This window comes from Benincasa hispida, chromosome 7 (assembly GCF_027475165.1).
Source record: "Benincasa hispida cultivar pf3 chromosome 7, pf3_genome.v1.1, whole genome shotgun sequence".
Lineage (NCBI taxonomy): Eukaryota > Viridiplantae > Streptophyta > Magnoliopsida > Cucurbitales > Cucurbitaceae > Benincasa > Benincasa hispida.
Window position 1 is genome coordinate 25,332,549 of NC_143484.1, and position 7,164 is coordinate 25,339,712.

The 7,164-nt window shown below is 34.6% G+C and overlaps 1 pseudogene; it reads left to right on the forward strand.

The window, feature by feature from the left end:
* The first annotated feature begins 753 nt into the window (after window positions 1-753).
* On the forward strand, window positions 754-1,517 carry LOC150035059 (uncharacterized; annotated as a pseudogene).
* Window positions 1,518-7,164: the final 5,647 nt, after the last annotated feature.

The window sequence follows — 7,164 nt, forward strand, 5'->3', positions numbered from 1 at the left end:
GTGATCTAATCCTGGATTAGATTGATATCTACTGACTATCCCCACCTCATAGCAGATGTCAGGTTTAGTACATAACATCGCATACATCAAGCTGCCCACATCCGATGCATAGGAGATCCGTCTTATCTCCTCAACCTCTTGAGGTGTCTTAAGACATTGTTCCTTAGACAATGTAACTCTATGCCTGAAAGGCAATAAACCCTCTTGGAGTTCTGCATCGAATATTTGACAAGCATATTTTCAATATATGATGCTTGAGATAGAGCTAGTATTTTGTTCTTTCGATCTCTAAAGATCTGAATACCCAGAACAAACTGAGCCTCTCCCAAATATTTCATTTGGAATTGGGTTGCTAGCCAGTTTTTAACTACAGTCAGTAAACCTACATCATTCCTAATGAGTAGGATATCATCTATATATAACACTAGAAAAACTACTGAACTGTTGATGATCTTCTTGTATATACAAAGCTCATCAATGTTTTGATCAAAACCATAAGACTTGATCGCAGTCTCAAATCTTATGTTCCAAGATCGAGAAGCTTGCTTTAGTTCATAAATGGACCAATTAAATGTGTATGTTGGGATGTGATGTTATTCGAGCTCCAAATATGATGGAAACTCCACCTGTGATCTTGAACAACCCTAAATTCAATTCATGGTTCAAGGTATGCGTCTTATCAATATTTTGCATTCATAGTTTATTGTTTTCATGTTCTTGTCAACTTTTCTTTCTTCTCTCTATAATTTTATAGGTGCATTTGATGGCACTCATGTAAGTGTCTGGGCCTTGCATCGAAATAAACACCATATTGTGGAAGAAAGGTTGTAGTGACCCAAAATATTATTTGTGCATGCTCATTCAATATGTTGTTCACCTTTGTCTACATTGGTTGAGAAGGTACTACTAATGACTTTAGAGTATTGATGGATGCTATCGGTCGGAAAGGAAATAATTTTCCAATGCCACCTAAAGGTTAGATTTTGTTTTCTTTTTTAATGTACAACTTGCATGTTTTTTTAATATGATTTATTACAATTTTAATTCAAACCAAACAGGAAAATATTATCTTGTGGATTCGGGATACACTAATATGCCTAGTTTCTTAGCTCCATATCATGGTGAAAGATATCATTTAAGGGATTATAGAGGAAGAGGAAGGCACCCGCGAGGACCACGAGAATTTTTTAATCATAGGCATTCTTCATTATGCAATGTGATCGAATGTTGCTTCGGTACTTGAAGCTCGATTCCCCATCTTAAAGTTGAAACCGAACTATCCAATTCGAAAACAATGCAGAATTCCAATTACTTGTTGTGCAATACATAATTTTATTATAATGAATTCAATAAGAGATATCTTATTTGAGGAATATTAAGGTCCTGACTTAAAAGTGCATGACGAAGAAAGTTTAGGTAGAACACAAGAATTTCTTGATATCAATTTAAGTCAAGCTTATATAAGCAGAATGAATGGTGTGAGAGATGACATTGTAGGTATCATGTGGTTAGATTAGTGTAATGAATGACAAATATGAATTCATGTAGTATGTATTAAATACTATCTTCTTTTTATTATATCATATATGATGGACTTGTAAGAATATTGTGTAATAGATTATTATTTATACTAATATTATGTAGTAAGAATATTGTATTTATTAATAATAGGTAATGAATATTGAATGTATTATATTGTATTAGGAATTCATTCCATTGTTATAAACATAAAAACAATAATATAAATTTTAATATATTATAATATTAGTTGTATGATTCTTTAATTTTCTAATTAAATAAAATTTTTAAGGTTAAAACATTATAATATATTTACTAATAAATTTGAAATGCAATGGAGTACATTTTACCAAACACAGTTTCAACGAATTCTTAAATCCAAATTTAATTTATGAATCTACTATCAAACACAGTATCAACAAATTCTTAAATCCATATCTAATTTATGAATCTACTGTTGGGGATGATGCCCTAAAATCTCGTTGGGTCTTATAGTTTATAAACACAGTTTTGAACAAACGCTTGTGATGTAATAATATATGATATTTTCTTCACTATTGGATGTTTTAATTGCTTTACCATAAACCGATAAACTAAGATCCTTGGTTATTGTTGTAACTTAAGCATGTATGTGGTGACATACAGGTGAATCATGTCTTAAGTGATAACCAAAATGGTTTGTAATATATGGATATAGGAGGGAAACATTATCCTGGTAACGCTATAGATGCAACGTGCTTTTTAGAATAGTTTCAAGTGTTGTGACTTGCTACAGATGGTCTGATCCTGATCATTCATGTGGAGACATGCAATCGGGGGCGTCTCATACAAAGGAGTTTGTATAAGACCGAACCACGAAGTGTTATAGTCTCATTATATAACGTCGTTCATGACAGACACTTCATTTCACTAGGATGACCATAGGTTGACCTCAATCCTAAGTGAGTTGGGAATTCCTGCCTTTGCGAGCGGTCATTTGATTTGCATGGGTGCGAGTGGCCAGATCGCCGACTCAAACCTACCACTTTGAGGATTCATCTGATTTGGGAGCGGGGAACTCAGCTACACAAGATCGAATTCATTTCTTCCCCGAAGCAGGGGTGAATAGATTGATTGCTCCCTTAAGGGTTGATTCCTTGGCTTGAACGATGTGGCGCCATACACCTTCTCATGGCCCGAGGGGTGTCCACGTATAGTAGGACTATGTTGTATTGTTCATTAGAGGGATCAGTGGTACTTAAGGAGTGAAATGTAACTATAGGGGAAAAACAGTAAATTGGCCCAGCTCTCTTACGAGTATTTGTGAAGGGTTACCGTTGATTGGTTATTTCCGATGGACACAGAAATATATCTGTGGTGAGAAGAGTGTAGTTGTCGATCTTTAGTGGAATGTCTGACAGTTAACGGATGGTAGATCTCGTGGCTAAAGAGTTTAGTCAGCTATTCACGTACCGTTGGAGCTTCGAGCCATAGGTCTATAAGGTCCCTTTGGTAGCTCAATGGATTCAAGTTGAGAATCAGTTTTTGGGTTAGTTTGAAGTGTTCAAATTGACAAGAGGGAATTCGATTATATATGATATGATTGAACTGATCAATTATATATGATATAGTTGACATGATGTATGAGATACATTAATTGGAGGAAAATGATATAAATATGATTTATATCTAGTGGAGGAGAAAAGGACTATGGTTAATATATGCATATGATGTAATATTAAACTATAGGTTAAAAAATAATATGATTATATTTATTTTTTTAATTAAATGATTATGGGATAATTGTTGCCGGCTTTTTCTCCGTAACCGAATGAGTTAGTGAGATGTTGCATTCAGTTTTCATAACTGAAGGATAAAATGAAAATTGTTTTCATTTTGAATCGGATCAGACATTCACTCATCGATGGTGTATACTGGCTATCGCATAGCAAATCGAGAGCATACACAACAGCTCAACGTTTACTAAACAATCGTGTACACACGTGCCTTTTCCTAAACGATCACATAGATTTTATTAAACGATTGTCTAGCTTTTTTTCTAAGCGATAGCGCACTCGAGCGTTTTACTAAACAATCGTATATACGATCAAGCCCCTTTTACTACAAAATCGTGCACCTTTATCTAAACGATCAAGCATCCATCTATACGATAGAAATCTGAAATCTCCCACTTACTTAGTCATGGTAAACGATCGTTTCTTCCTCCTTCCCTCTACCAAATCCAACAGAGCTCACACCTCCTGGATTCTCACTCCATGAATACCGAGGGTTCTGAGTGGTGGTGTCTTCCTTGTTGCCTTGTTCGTGATGAGTCTGTTCACGGGTAGACGACAACGATTTGGTGGACAATTGGTTTGGCTTACACAGCGAGAGTGAGAAGTGCAGTCCTTTGACGAGAATGAGATTTGAGGCGAAGAAGAGTTCTTCAACTAGTATGTATCTTGTTCTCTTTGTTGTTTAAAGTTTCAAAGCATGCCTGTAATTTGTTGTTAATGCATAACTAGTCTGTTTGATTGTGAATGCAATAGTTCTGTCACAATGAGTTTGGAACGATCTTGCTTCCGCTCAGAGGTACTCTTTGATAAAAATTCTTTCATATGTTACCAAACACATATTTGAAAACAAAAAAAACACAGAATACAACTCTTATTTTTATTGAATTCATTATTTTCATATTCATGTTTTTGGATCACCATGCAAACATATCCTATTTTCAAAAACAGAAAACAAAAAAGCAAATGGTTACAAAAAAAAAAGTCTTATTAATCTATGAGATTCACTTCTTAATTTTAACTAACGTGTAAAAAATTATAGATCTTTTTTATTTAGCTTCCCTGTAAATTTACTAAATTCTTAACCATTTAAATAAACATATTATAATAATACCCTTTCATATTAATATATTTTGTCATACACTACAAGAAATCGCACTTCTCCCGACACCCCAAATTGTCAGGAAAGGGTAAAAACTGCGTCGGGAGATCTTCTCCCGATGACAAATTGATCGTCGGGAGTTTGGTCGAAAAAAATCCGTCGGGAGAGGATCTCTCGACGCATAAAATAAGGCGTCGAGAGTTGTCCTAGAACTCCTGACGCATAGAATATGGCGTCGGGAGTTCCTATTCTATGCGTAGAACTCCCGACGCCATATTCTATGCATTGGGAGTTCTAGAACAACTCCCGACGCCCTGTTTTATGCGTCGGGAGATCTAGAACTCCCGATGGTCTGTTTTATTTGTCGGGAGTTACGGAACTCTCGACGCGCTATTCTATGAGTGGGGAGTTCCTTCCTTGGTTGAATATTGGCTTTTAAATTTTTATAATTCATAATTTGTAATTTTTTTAAATTTGATCTGAATAATCTGTAAAGCATTATTAACCAACTTAAATAAATTTACATAATAAATAAAACAAAGAAAATGAAATCCATACTATAAAAAATAAATGAAAAGTTACAAGATCTTACAATAAAACATAGTCGATACTAAATAAAAGAAATTTATTTTCTGAAATACATGGAAGAAATAAAATAAAAACAACGTCAATAAATACAGAAAAGAAAACAACGTCTAGAACACAGCATTTTGAACAATCGTCCAACCTCATCTCCGAACAACATCCTACAATAAAAAAAAAAACATTCAAATGTCATAATCTTTAAACATCCACAACGTTCAAACTTCATAAACAAAAACATTCACAAATATCATAATCGTCCAACCAAACTTCATAAATAAACAATATAAACCAAACTCATAAACAAGAACATAAAACTCAAACTTTCTCCTCAAAACATTCTAAACCAAACTCGACCCACCCCCCACAACACATTCGAACTTCATAAACATTCATAAACACACAAAAATTCCAAGTTCAACAACAAAACAAACAAAACAAGTATAATCGAACTCTACCCACCCCCACATCATATTCAAACTTTATAAACAATAACGAACACACGTAAAACTCAAACTTTCTCCCCAAAACCATCTAAACCAAACTCTACCCATCCCCCACAACACATTCGAACTTCATAAACATTCATAAATACACAAAAACTCCAAGTTCAACGACAAAACGAGCAAAACGAGTGTAATCGAACTCTACCCACCCCCACAACATATTCAAACTTCATAAACAAGAATGAACACACATAAAACTCAAACTTTCTCCCCAAAACAATCTAAACCAAACTCGACCCACCCCTCACAACATATTCGAACTTCATAAACATTCATAAACACACAAAAACTCCAAGTTCAACGAAAAAACGAGCAAAACGAGTATAATCAAACTCTACCCACCCCCCACGACATTTCCGAAGCTCATAAACATAAAAAAAAAAAAAAAAACACGAAAACCTATAAGTTCAACTCCAAAAGGATTATAACTGAATTCTACCTACCTCCATAATATATTCAAACTTCATAAAGAAGAACGAATATACATAAAACTTAAACTTTCTCCCCAAAACAATCTAAACCAAACTCGACCCACCCCTCATAACACATTCGAACTTCATAAACATTCATAGACACACAAAAACTCCAAGTTCAACGACAAAACGAGCAAAACGAGTATAATCAAACTCTACCCACCCCCACGACATTTCCGAAGCTCATAAACATTAAAAAAAAAAAACACAAAAACCTATAAGTTCAACTCCAAAAGGATTATAACTGAATTCTACCTACCTCCACAATATATTCAAACTTCATAAAGAAGAACGAATACACATAAAACTTAAACTTTCTCCCCAAAACAATCTAAACCAAATTCGACCCACCCCCCATAATACATTCGAACTTCATAAACATTCATAGACACACAAAAACTCCAAGTTCAACGACAAAACGAGCAAAACGAGTATAATCAAACTCTTCCCACCCCCCACGACGTTTCCGAAGCTCGTAAACATTAAAAAAAAAAAAACACGAAAACCTATAAGTTCAACTCCAAAAGGATTATAACTGAATGCTACCTACCTCCACAATATATTCAAACTTCATAAAGAAGAACGAATACACATAAAACTTAAACTTTCTCCCCAAAACAATCTAAACCAAACTCGACCCACCCCCCATAACACATTCGAACTTCATAAACATTCATAGACACACAAAAACTCCAAGTTCAACGACAAAACGAGCAAAACGAGTATAATCAAACTCTACCCACCCCCACGACATTCCCGACGCTCATAAACAAAAAAAAAAACACACGAAAACCTACAAGTTCAACTCCAAAAAGATTATAACTGAACTCTATCCACCCCCTACAAAAACGACATAACGACATAATGACAAATTCAACTCCAAAACGATCATAAACATAAAAATGACACAACGACAAAAAACACATCAAAATCTAGTTGTTTGGCTACCATAACTGCGGGATAGCCAACAATTCTTTATCATAAAGCTACTAAGACATAACTACTTTGCTACCATAACTGCAGAATATCAACAAATTAGACAACTAAGTAATGAAGTAATCATACCTAATTCGATGGGCCTCCTCTCTGTGATCGTATCATGTATTCAATCATTTTTTCATTTCTTCCATTTGTCTTGCATGATCATCTTTCATTTGTTTCTGAACGTCTTCAAGTTCCTTAATAATCGACTGAGACTGTTTGAAATTGGC